This window comes from Trichoplusia ni, chromosome 3, assembly GCF_003590095.1.
Source record: "Trichoplusia ni isolate ovarian cell line Hi5 chromosome 3, tn1, whole genome shotgun sequence".
In the NCBI taxonomy this organism is placed as follows: Eukaryota; Metazoa; Arthropoda; class Insecta; order Lepidoptera; family Noctuidae; genus Trichoplusia; species Trichoplusia ni.
Genome location: NC_039480.1, coordinates 5,539,477 through 5,552,467, shown reverse-complemented (window position 1 = coordinate 5,552,467; position 12,991 = coordinate 5,539,477). Strand labels below are relative to the sequence as shown.

Sequence of the window (12,991 nt, the reverse complement as noted above, 5' to 3'; positions counted from 1 at the left end):
TTTCTATGCTGTAAACATGCTGTATGCAACGCATTTATTATTACAAACAAAGGATTTTATCCTAGGTTTTAATTAACACATGTTTCTAAGGATATGTTTAAAACAGCTGTTGATTCACAGTTGTTGTGGCCTAAACGTCAGTCAGTTGTGAAGTCACTTCCTGTCTCAGCCACTTTAGGGTATAAAATAGACACAATATATTTCAAGTGAATTATACAGGGTGGAAGGGACGTCATACCGATCCCGTGGCTAGGGGTTCTGGACACGATTCCAGACCCCCCTGCGTTGGAATTTTTTATAGGAGTATGTTTTTAGACCGAGCCATTAAAAGTAGTGGGGATTTAAAGATTTTAGTATCGGAAGTTCATATTTTTTAAGCTTGTGTTGTCAACGTGATATGTCCGAAATCATATATAAAATCAATTTGATTATAAAATGGAAGGTCAATTGATTTATAAATCTGTAACTTGTGATAATAAAATAACTATTGAAGTTAAGATAAGATTAAGTATGAAATCACGTTAGACTAAGTCTTAGCCGTAATACATTGATCTTTAACAGTCGTTAAGTCATTACAGTTTTGACGCGCAGTCATACCATGTGATACTGTCACTTGTCATTGACGGAATAACTGCGCTTCCACGCAAAAGATTCCAAGAAAAAGATAAGTGAGTAATTTTTTTTTTGCAAAGAGTTCCTAAAATATACTGGGAATGTAAATTTTCTTATTTTTGTTATTTCTAGTGCTAATAGTTAAATTTTTTCATGAATATAATAGACAGTTTTATTTGTTTCCAAAAACATCGGTGTTTTCAAAATATCGATACTTTTGATTCGATGTTAACATCGATGATTTGAAGAAGGTGGCTGGCAGCGGATGGATGCGGGCTGCCCAGGACCGGGATGGTTGGCGCTCTTTGGCCTACGTTCAGCAGTGGACGGCGATAGGCTGAGATGATGATGATGATGATGATCGATGTTTTCCTAACACCGATCATCCCTACTGTAAGGATTACCTTAGCTTGCGAGAGATTGGTTTTTCTGGCACGGTACCTATTTTTATCGTAGCTATTCATTGCATAATTAGATTATGAACGGAAAGACAGCAGCGTGCTGCTGGAGAGTTTGTTGAAAAAGCACTTAGCGTAGCGGTGAAGACTGGGAAAATCTGGGTGCTATCCAATGTAATTTCACATTATAAAAGTGCTTATTAGTAGGCTAATTTTAATAAATGTCTTTTTATTTTGATTTCATGACTTTTGACAGTCGTTTAATTTTGATAAGCAAGCCATGGGATCTGTGTAACCCATGTGGGTTGCGATAAGTTTTTTGTGTTTAAGAGGAATCTTATATGGTATCCTTTCAAAAAACAAAAGCTGCCTATTTATACACTTTCTTAGAAACCGAAGCCAAACGTTTTGTTATTGCGAAAAAATTTCCATTCTTTCTAATAATGGAAAAAATAACTTTCCCTTTAATTGGTTAGGTAAGACTTTGTCGAAAACATCTTTGAGAGTACTTGGACAAATAAATATAACGGCTTGAGATGGATTTAAAATTTAAGACGCGAATTTTTCCATGAACTATTTGGCTAAGTACTAGCCGAGGGGTGGAGGCACGTGGCAATGTATCGCGGTTTCGATCCACGCGACACACAAGCGGTCATGCGTTTTGTGATCTACGAATGCTTGTCCTGAGTCTGGGTGTCTTTGTGGATGTGACTTGAATTTTTATAATAACTATCGTGAGACTGATTCATTATTAAATGATGTAACGGTTTACTCACGCGTATTTATCGGGGTAGCCCGACTAGTTTCGGACCCAACCGGAGTCCTTAATCATGAGCAGACGCGGCGGGGTCGCGAGTCGAACTGACGTCAGCGACCGCGCATCTCGCTGCGTAGCGCCGCGCCTTAAGGATTAAGGACTCCGGTTGGGTCCGAAACTAGTCGGGCTACCCCGATAAATACGCGTGAGTAAACCGTTACATCATTTAATAGTGACTTGAATGTTTGTGAAACCCCCCGCGACACAAGGATTAAATTATTTAGTGCAGAAGTAGTACTGAATGTGGAGAAAAGACTTTGCTCTATGCCGAAGTCACACTTCCACAACTGTGTCACTATAAGCGGTCAAAAGCCTCGTCTCCAATAAAGTTAAATTTAAGCATTGATCATCACGCTAGGTCACTGCGGGCGATTCAGATTCCAATATTTTTAATCCAGGTTCCCTCACCGTTTGTCAGTGGTATCATAAGAAAATCAAGAAAATACATAACAACTTTCCAAACTCACTTTGCCTGCATTGGGATCGAACGCGCACCTCGTGCATTCAAAATCCATGCACAGAACCGCGAAGCCACCACGACACTGGTGTAGGTGGTTAAAACAAAAGCTTAGTTAAGCATTCCACAATAAATAATAAACTAATGTCGCAATGTAACAATGGAGGTTTTATTATATTAATATAAACAATAATTGCGTAACTTCCAGAGTGAGGTTCGCAATAAAATTGTACACCTCTTTAAACATACATTATAAAATTACTGTACGTATGTCTCCTAAACGGGCTCCTCCTAAACTGGTGGACCAATTTGAATGAAACAATATGCGTTTAGGACGCGCCCCGGATGGTTTAAATTCACATAGTCCGGCAAACTACCTTCAGTTTGAAGTTTAGAAATCTCTAGAAGTATGACTCATGAAGGAGTTTGGTTGAGACACTATATATTATATAGTTACTCAATTTGCTTATGTAAACAACTATACAACAATGATAACTAGTGGCTTTCCTTGTGAGCTGCCAGCGATTTAAAACGCAGGACTCAAGTTTTTTTTTTGTTTTATCGGGGAATCCCACACTCTTCTCTTAAAATGTGACGATCACGAAATATTAATGGACTAAATGACAGTTTATACGTTTCTTGATAAAAGAAAAAATAACGTATCAAATTAACATAACCTATGAAAATATTAATCAATATTCCTGATATTAGTTCTTATATTTTATAAAAACAGCAGTTTAAATAAAAACTAAATAACTGGAATAGAATAAGCAACAAAATTCAAAATCATAACCTAAAAACCTTAATACAATAGAGACAACGTCAAAATTCGCGCCAATTTTTGACGTACGCGCCTACTTTCACAATTTTCTATGTTATACACGTTTGGTTACGCGATTTCTACTACGTTATTCGCAAACTTTCTCATTTTCGCAAGGGCAATCTTTTTCTTATATTTCGTAGCTTTTTTAAGCGAATTTATGTTTTTTTAGTAGGTTAATGTCTTGGTCAGTGTGATGTGAAGGCCTATGCTAATATAAAAGTATGTTTAAACTTACGAAGATACCTTTTCTGCTGATTTTTTTTTTTATATATGCACGATATTTTTTATGATAGATTATAACCTATTTTGCTTTAAAGGTTATAAATCATATGTAACGCTAATAAAAGTTGCAGGAAATTTCTTTATAATGAAGCATGTCTTTGCTAGTTAATACACTGCACGTATTTATAAATCAAAACTTCATACATTCAGATTTAAATACACAAAAAACTGGTTTTAAAGCCAAATATTTAGCTACTCAACGCAATGACAGTTGTTCTTGAACTCTCAGCGGTCGAGAGCAAAAAAAAAAACAACGCGATGACGTAAATTTTAGCGGGAAACGAATACTAAGTTTTCAACAAAGATTTGTAATTATTCTCTTTGCGTGTTTATTTGTAGTTTGCGAGATTAGGTAAAGATTTTAGGATAAGAATTATAAATAAGATTGTTATTAAGAACAAGGTCTAAAATAACCTAAAAATATTATTATGATGTTTACTTTTTTTCTGTATTAGTTATTTCTTTATAGCCAAACGATTATTTTTTAAGTGACGTGTCTATGACTCTTATTGCAGAGAATCTTAATAAGTCAACAGTTGAGGACGACTTTTTTATTGAAGTTTGGACTCCGTTCAAAGTCCAAATAATACTTGATTAGAGTAGTCTTGTCTGCAGGACAAACAAAAAGAGTGGTAATAGCGTTTCATGTTTTTTTCTTAAAATATACTCGAATATATAGAAGAATGAAAAACTGCATTCTCCGTTTATATTCGTAAAATGTACGTACATTCGAAATGGCCGTTCAAATTTTTTGTCTTTATATTCTTGCATCTAACAACCAGCCTTTTTGCATTAAACTCAATGCAGCCGAGGGAAGTGAAGTGGGCAGATTAAATGAAACAGATTGCTCATGTAAATTCTAATTTTAACTCAAAGTCGTTTCAATGGAGATGTTGAGATCTAAAGGTTTCGTAAAGGTTAGATTCTCCGGACATTTTCGTTGTTTTTACTAATCGCAGTTTGTATACCTGGCTTTTTGCACAGACCACTTTTCTAGTTTTATTTATTTATTCCGTCTAATTTTGTTCTTCTGTTTTATCTGTAAGTGAAACTACGACTATTGAAGGTCGGCTCTCAAGTAAACCTGAACATTAAGGTTCATATTATTTGACTAGAAAAGTGACGGAAGCAACATAACTTTTGCAAGGATAAATGTACTGTCTTGAGTATTCGAAGACATCACTGACGAACGTTAAAAGAAAACATCGTGAGGAAAGCTGGATAAAATATTGGAATCTGAAATCGCCCGCAGTGAGCTAGCGTGGTGATCAATGCTCAAACCTTCCCTATACGGAAAGTGGCCTGTGTCAAGCAAAAGGATGGATACTAATTTTGATAAAGCATAGTTTTGCCTGATTGCACTAGGAAATATATTTTACTACATATGAACTTAGCTTCAAACCTATTTAAAAGCAAGAATTGTACTAATTATATAAATAATAAGGGCACTGTTCAGGACTATTTGCCTAGATCCAAGCGCCAGAGAAATGCACATTAGTGCTGACCTTGGTCGGATTCTGTTTTCGCCTGACGTATAAAATACACAAACACAATTATTTATTACAAATGATGCTGTTTATCCTCTTTCGTAGGTATTATAGGTGAAATACATCCACTTCTAAAGAGTCGTTTTTCTCAATAACTTCTTTTACAATAAGTAGCGTTAAGCTCAAAATAGAAAAAGACATTTTTTTTTCTTTAAATGGCTTTTCTTTTTCATTTTTAAAAACATTCAAGTCACAAGCACAAAGACAAACCTTATTAGGCTAGAATTTTGGATGTGGGTAAGCAGGTTTTTATAATTAACTTAAATTCATAAGCGAAAACGAGCGAGCGCGGTGATCAATGACATCTTCTATGCTTGAGGGTAGGTCAATTTAAGGACCAATATTTTTGTTTCCTTTACTTACATATATTATTATAACCATGTACCCTATCACCAATGAAATTGAATAACACTTTTTAATCTAAAATCCAGTTACTTAAGCTATTAAAAAAACAGTTGCTCTTAAAAATATAACCTAAAAACGATTCACAAACTCTGTTGTCAAGCGAAGCTACAAAACGTATAATATTTCTAAACCATTAAATTATCACTGATAAAAGTGTGTAGAAATATTAAACCATCATTTTCAAAGTCGGTATATAAACGGTTACATGTTGAGACCTTGTCCCGAATGCCAGAGGACGTCAACTTGCCGCCGAGTATGGCGGATCAATGCAAGTCGCCATGACAGTCTATGGTGTGCTGTCTATTTATAGTAAAAATTGTCTCTGACAATGCGAGATATTAGTATACAGGGTTATTTGTTATCTTTACAGGGTTATGGAGTACAATGATATAAACTTAGTCATATACCTATTAGTATTTTTTATTGTTAGTGTCTTTCTTTCACAGCAGGCAATGGTCTTTCCATTCTTCCTAGTTAATTTACTTATTACTTTGGAATATAAAATGGCAGAAAAATGTATACATAATAGCATTGATGACTATAATTGTTCGTTGACAAAAGTGAGTTCATAAAGTATAATGCTCCTATTTTTAATTTCTTTCATAATATAAAAACCAGTAAGTGTTTAATCTAGAAATAAGTACTTCGATTTTATGTGATGACAATGAAAATGTTTACTTTATTTACATAATATCTTAAACATCCACATCCACGGATGTGAGCCTTCTAAACTCCGCATCCGTGGATATGAAAAAATCAGCATCCGCGACATCCGCGACTTCCATACACACTTACGCATTTAAATATAATATTAAAAGGATGTTAAATATAAATGCAGTAACTTAGTGTAATAATAATTAACATTGAACTTTAGTTTTACGTCACACTCAGATATATGCTATCTGTAACGATAAAATCTAACGCAATCAATATTATATGAGTTGCATTTTTAAAAGTAATGTTAAAGCATGACATACATAATATTGACGAGCGATAGCAAATTTACTCCGCATAAAACAACACTAAAATAAGTCGGAAGATTGTTTGTTTGTCTAAGCCCTTCATGATTAAACTGCTTGACCGATTTTGGTTATTTTTGGTATGGAATTAGCTGATACCATTTTTTAACAGTAACCTATGCTACAACTAGTTTTTTTCAGCGAAGCCGCAGGATAATACCGTGATTATAAATATACACATTACTGTAAAATTAACGAGAACTTAGCATCTGACATACACAAACCATGTTACTGGTATATAAATCTATGAGAAATGTACGAAAACAATCAAGAAACAAGACAATTTTGGCATCTGTCTCTTTGCCTAAATTCAGAAATTTGAAGAAAATCAAAACGTTTACCAGAATTCAGAATTCCTTATGTTTGTCCTTTATGAAAGTACATTAAGGTCGCACCCAAGGTGATGTCCCATTTTCCTGACGTTATAATTAATTGAATGAAGTATATTAATATAAAGTTTGTAATTGTTTTCATAAGTAAATGAGCTTTTGGCAACTGTAGTCGACTTTTTTCGGCACTTAACACAGTATGCGAGATTTATTTTATTTTTACTAACCGATTCACTCTTATTTATGGCGACAAACAAAGTTCGAAGAAAAAAGGCTGTCAAAATTTGGCGCGGAAAAATATATGTCACCTGTCAAATATGGCGGCGTTTTTTTAATGTATTTTTGTGTATTATCTATTTTCTATGTTATTTTAAGACGTACAGTTGTAATAAATAAGCCGTTTTTAGATAGTCATGCATTTTAAACGTTACGATTTGATATATCAATTGTACACGTGTTTAAAGACACGTGATATCCGCCATTTTGAAAAGTAAAAGTTTCAGCCGATGTATTCATGATAACGTTGCATACTTAGATACTGACTCTCAATTAATTAATAAAGGCAATTAATTACAGTTTAAATACACACTATTTTTTGTGTTTTTTATATATACGAACCTTTGAATTATGGCGGTATGACCTGGATTTGGCATTAGCGAATTAGCCATTTTCGACACATGACTATGAGACACAAGTAGAAAAAAAGCGGGGAGGTCTTCGCCCAATAGTGGGAAATTCCAGGCCAGTAATGTGTAAAGCACACGCAATCACAAATCGAATATTGTATACCATTTAAAATGTGATGATAGCTACTTATAAATTACAAAAAAATTAAGAACCTGACTATTAATTAAATTCAATTCAATCTAAATCTCCATATTAATGACACTTTTCCCCTACATAACCCAGCCACTACAGATTCGTTCTGTTTTCTAAGATTCACCTTTGCCATCTCAACATTCACCTTTCTACATGAATATAAGATTGAAATTCCATCAAAAACAATTTTATAACCAAAAAGGGTATTGACATTAATCAGAGCGACGAACTACACAAGAGTTATAGAGAGCCAACTATAAATAAATCGTAAATAGATTTTTAATCTATGAACATTTTAAATAATTCTACTATTATTAACGCAAAAGTTTGTGAGTATGCACGGATGTTTGTTGCTCTTTCACGCAAAACCACTGAATGGATTTGGACAAAATTTGGCACTGAGATAGTTTTTAGCTAGGATTATTTTTGAAAGTCTGATAAAGAGTAATTTAGGTACTTAGGTATCGCGAATCAAGACAGTATACAAATCGATTAGATTCTTATTTATTTATTTAATTATCACACTAATCTACCATTACTGGTTACTTAACCTAATGCAGTAGCTAGGACTAAACAAAGGTCTAAGTATTCATATGAACTAGGCTTATCTTATTTTTATTAGTATAAAGGTATGTCATAAATGTGCAGTATATAAATTATTAGTGTTGAAAACTCCGTAAGCTAAAGCGTACAACATATCTAAAACATTTTCAGGGCTAAAATATCATCAGCAACATTTATAATTGTGCATAATAAAACGAATATAACACCAGGGCAGCAGACTGCAGTCTTCCTGTGCTAAATATAACCCGAATGTACTTGAAAAGGTATTTTCATCGTCTGAGAATCTTTAAAAGAAAGAGTAAGAATGCTGTTTAGGAGGATCTATTTTTGGGCAGACTAAATATGGTTGTTCCATTGTCAGAACAAAATAAAAAAAAGCAACATGTTTGTGACTTTAATCTATATCTATACTAATATATAAAGCTGAAGAGTTTGTTTGTTTGATCGCGCTAATCTCAGAAACTACTGGTCCAAATTGAAATATCTTTTTGTGTTGAATAGACCATTAATTGAGGAAGGCTTTAGGTTAAAACCATTACGCTGCGACTAATAGGAGCTAAGATACAATGGAAAATGTGAAAAAAAAAGGGCAGGTATAAATCATAACTTATATCTTCTACTCACGGGGACGAAGTCGCGGGAACCAGCTAGTGGAGGATAAGGGAGTGTTGAAATGAAACTACTTTTACGGATTTTATCGCGGTTTAATTTTACATTTTAGTTCCCGACGTTTCAAAACCTTTGCAGGTATCATGGTCACGGGCAGACTGAGATGGCGTTCGTTTCTACCTCATATATCATGCAGTCATTTTTCATTGAAGACAAAGAGACATTTTGAAACGTAACTAAGCTATGCACTCTACTGCGTCCGATACAATCACCGCAAAGGGGCTCCCAAATCTCTCTCACACGTCTCCACTCCGATACGTCTTTGTCCGAACCAGGTCAACAACATCCGCCCACGTCCAAACTATAAAACATTGACATTGAACTCGAAAACATACATCAAAACTGTGTGGGATTCAAATAAACAATTTAATGATTCGCGTGCACCAAAATGGACTGACTGCAAGTGATTTTTGCGCTGGAAATAATGTTTGTGGAATTTCGGGCGAAAACAAAGGACGGTAGGGATCTTCGTTTTTTGGCGATGAACGAAATTATGGTCTTCCGTTTTTGGTTTGATTGCTCTTTGAGATATCGTGGTGAGTCAAAGAAAACTCTTTATATTTAGGTAAGGCGGGGGAATCGTCATGGACACCCGCTTCCTCGGGGTTCCTCGGGGGAGAGAAAAGGTAGTGTCAGACTCTTACTGACTAAACCTGAACCGCCGTGCTACGTCATCCGCGTTTTTGTGTTGGTGTATGGCAATACGTTGCGTATTGCTGTATTATTTTGTGTTTCTCCTTGCGTTTACATTCTGTCAATCTCATTTTCGGCGTACCTGGCCGTTCAAATTATAGATAATCTAATTTATATCCGGATTGTTTGGTATTCTATCAAAATAAGAGATTAAAGTTACAAGAATTTGAACTTGAAAAAGAAATAATAATTAATCGTCTCCATTGACATATATGTTTGCACTTTCTAATTCAATATTTTTCTTTGACAAAAAGCCAACAAAAACAACAAAAAAATCATAAAAGACTTCGCCAAAATCCCTTTGATGTACACAAGATGCAATTATTTAAAAATTACCTTCCTTCTGACGTGTGAAATAATTAGCATTGTAGGTCACAACAAATGAGGTGTTACATGATTTCTCTTTGTTGCCAGAATTATACGTGTTCTATTTTTAAAAAGATAGTCGGCCAGTATTCCTGTGGCCATCGCTAGTCTCATTAAGTCCGTAACTCTTTAGGAGTATGGACGTCCCAAATGTTTCTTTTATTTCTTAAAAATATATAATATTTATCAAATATTATTTAATCAAGAATTAGAAAAAAAAATGAGATTCTCAAGTAAATTTATTTTTGGATGTCAAATTCAGAAGAAATTCAGTGAGCTTATTGACTGTCGCGTTTTACAACTCTGTTATGATAACTGGTATAAAAAAAAACACTCTAGCCAAATGCAAACCACAAAATTATCTACTATCATAGTTACCGAAAACTTTACTAAGGAAGTTTATCATTTAACACTAGCTGTTTCCTGCGAGCCCGCCCGCTATAAATCGAAAATGATCCCACGGGAACATATCTGTGTACCAAGTTTCGTCTAATTCAGCTCAGTGGTTTTTGAGTGAAAGAGGAAGGTAGGATTAAACTGCAGTAATCACAGGTAAATAAAGTAATTTCACAATAAAACGATATATGCGCAGGAGTCGACGTAAACGCTCTAGCATGAATCATTTAAAAGATGGCGGAAGGTCAACAACCTTGAAACTTCACAATTACGTCATAAAACTAAGATCTTATTTCTAACATATTGGCAGTATTGCATGTTACCGGAAATTTAGGAATCGTGTGTCATAAAGAATGAAAAAAAAAATGTTTTTTTCTATTCATTTTTAGCCTACTACTACCTACTTCAAAAAGTTGTGTGCCCTTGTTTCTATAGTAGTAATTCTGATTATCATTGTAATTAGAAAAAAATGCTATCAACTGATCATAAATAAAACTTTTGAGGAAGGAAAATAAACAATAATCGTTTAAATTGAATGACACTGCGTAGTTGAGATAATAGCAGGTCAGATTAACGTCAAGAATAGAATAAAAGGTTGCTAATTCTAAACACTAACAATAATAACAATGACAAATTAATTTAGAAGACATTTTCAAAGAAAACGCGGAATAAAAATACATGTCAACGAAACCCGCGATTTTCTAATTTTTCATCGAAACGTCAAAAAAAATCTCGCCGTCAATAGCTACTTTTTTCACAGAACGCTAAATATATTTAGGTGTTACATCAAACAGCCGAAAAGCGCGGGACAACGACCTGCATTGACCGTTCGCCTTCACAAGGACGTTCTATTTAAAAAAAAACAGATTCGAAAAGAGTATTTACTCAAAAGATATTTACTGCGCGTTTGTATAATCTATGCCGTATTTATGACAGTGGCGGGAAAATGGATGCGAGTTCTTAGGTATTCCGTGGTAAATGTGTAAAAATATGTTATTTATTGCTAAATAGAATGTAAATTTCGATCTTTTCTCCTTGATACGGTAAACAAAACGCTGAAAACTGAAAACACGTGTTTTGAAAACGTGTTTTATAGACTTATGATCTTGCCTCGTGCAAATTTTAAATTTAAATAATACATAGTCAATGTTATCTTTCCATGGGTTTTACAATGTTAGGGTATTAAGCAAAAATATGTATACAAAAGGTCGAAAATGTCGTCATACTCAAATCTATGGCATCAGTAAAAAGGTGGGTTAGCTAAAAAAATGTTACCTACAAGTTTCGTGATACCACAAAATAAATATATAATCATTAGATAGGTACCTATGTCAGGTATTAAGAGGATTTTAAAATAGACTATCTCATCTGTGAAGATCTAAAAGCATTATTTGCAAAAACCACTAAATAGGTTTTTGTAAAATAATTATAAAATGCGCCAAGCAGAATTAGCAGAATGCTAAGCAATAACCTAATAAAACCTAAATTATTGCTGTTACAATGATAACTAGTAATGTGCGTACATAATACAATAACATCAACACGGATTAAATAAACAATAATTGTGCAATTTTTGCTGTCTGTTCGCAAGATAGCTAATACTAATGCAGCCATCTGATGCATCTTCCTTCCTTCAAAATAACAGTCATGGCGCATGTTTTATTTTTAATCTACAATTACAAAATGCAACGGCATCAGCATTCAGGTCACAAATGTGGAGCAATCAAGTTGTGTTAATATAAACTCCCGAGTCAAATGTCTGAATTATAAATAGTATGAGTGAAGGCTTGCAGTTTTACTTACATTAATTATAATTCTGTTAACCTATGTACATTAATTTTTCACTCATGTACTAACAAAGAGCAGGTACCCAAAGAGAGTGGAAGAATGGCCTGGATGCACTTGCCTAACAATAAAAAAAAAGATTTAAATAACTAATTTCAGGATGATTGTTTTCAATTTATGTTGCGATTAACTAGAAAATATCCCTGAATCCAGCTGACACCTTTTACAGGGGCCATTCCTGATCTAGAGAACCTAAGTAAGGAGATTCTACTCATATAGAAACACTGGTTACTTTAATGATTTAACAACTGTCAATACATATATAACAGTCAGGGTTAATGGCTTAACAAGCTTCCTCAACAAATCTTAAATATTGTAAATAGTTTTAATGTGACAAGGTAACAAATATCAATTTTACCTTTTTACTATAGTTAGTTATTTAAAAATCTTATTAGAAACAGCCAATCTGTATCAAAACTACACTGCCCCCAAAAACATTTTAATTTTTAAATCCTGTATAAACATGTTTTATTTACATAATCTTGGTCAATCATTGTGACAAAGTACAAAACATGACCCTAAAATAATAATTAAGTAGTCTTGTGAAGTCATCATTACAATGTTATTAATTATAAATTTTCATTAGATAAACTTTTGCACCCAATATTTGGAGAAGATGGCAGAAAAAAAATACACAAAGCTGACATAACAAAAAATGTTTAGGCACAGTTATTGAATATTCAGCCTGCATAGTACCTTGACCCGCTTTAGTACTTGCTTAATCAATTGCAAGTGTTTACCATCAGTATGGTAAGGAATAATTATTGTCTAGCTTTATTATCTTTATTATTTAATTTTATTTCTGAATATTAATTTAATATTCTTACATCCTCCTTGTCATTCAGTGTTTACTATTTCCCATGCCTAAAAAAAAATGTTTTTATTGTCTATGTGTTATAGCATCATTGTTTACCATTCTTTTCTTTAAAAAATGGTGGCTGTTTTATTTT

The 12,991-nt window shown here is 33.7% G+C and overlaps 1 protein-coding gene across 5 annotated transcripts in view; it reads right to left on the bottom strand.

Annotated features, from left to right (window-relative positions):
* Positions 1–12,991, bottom strand: part of LOC113509041 (segmentation protein cap'n'collar-like) — a 155,392-nt gene that overhangs the window by 105,950 nt on the left and 36,451 nt on the right. The gene's annotated exons all lie outside the window — the stretch shown is intronic.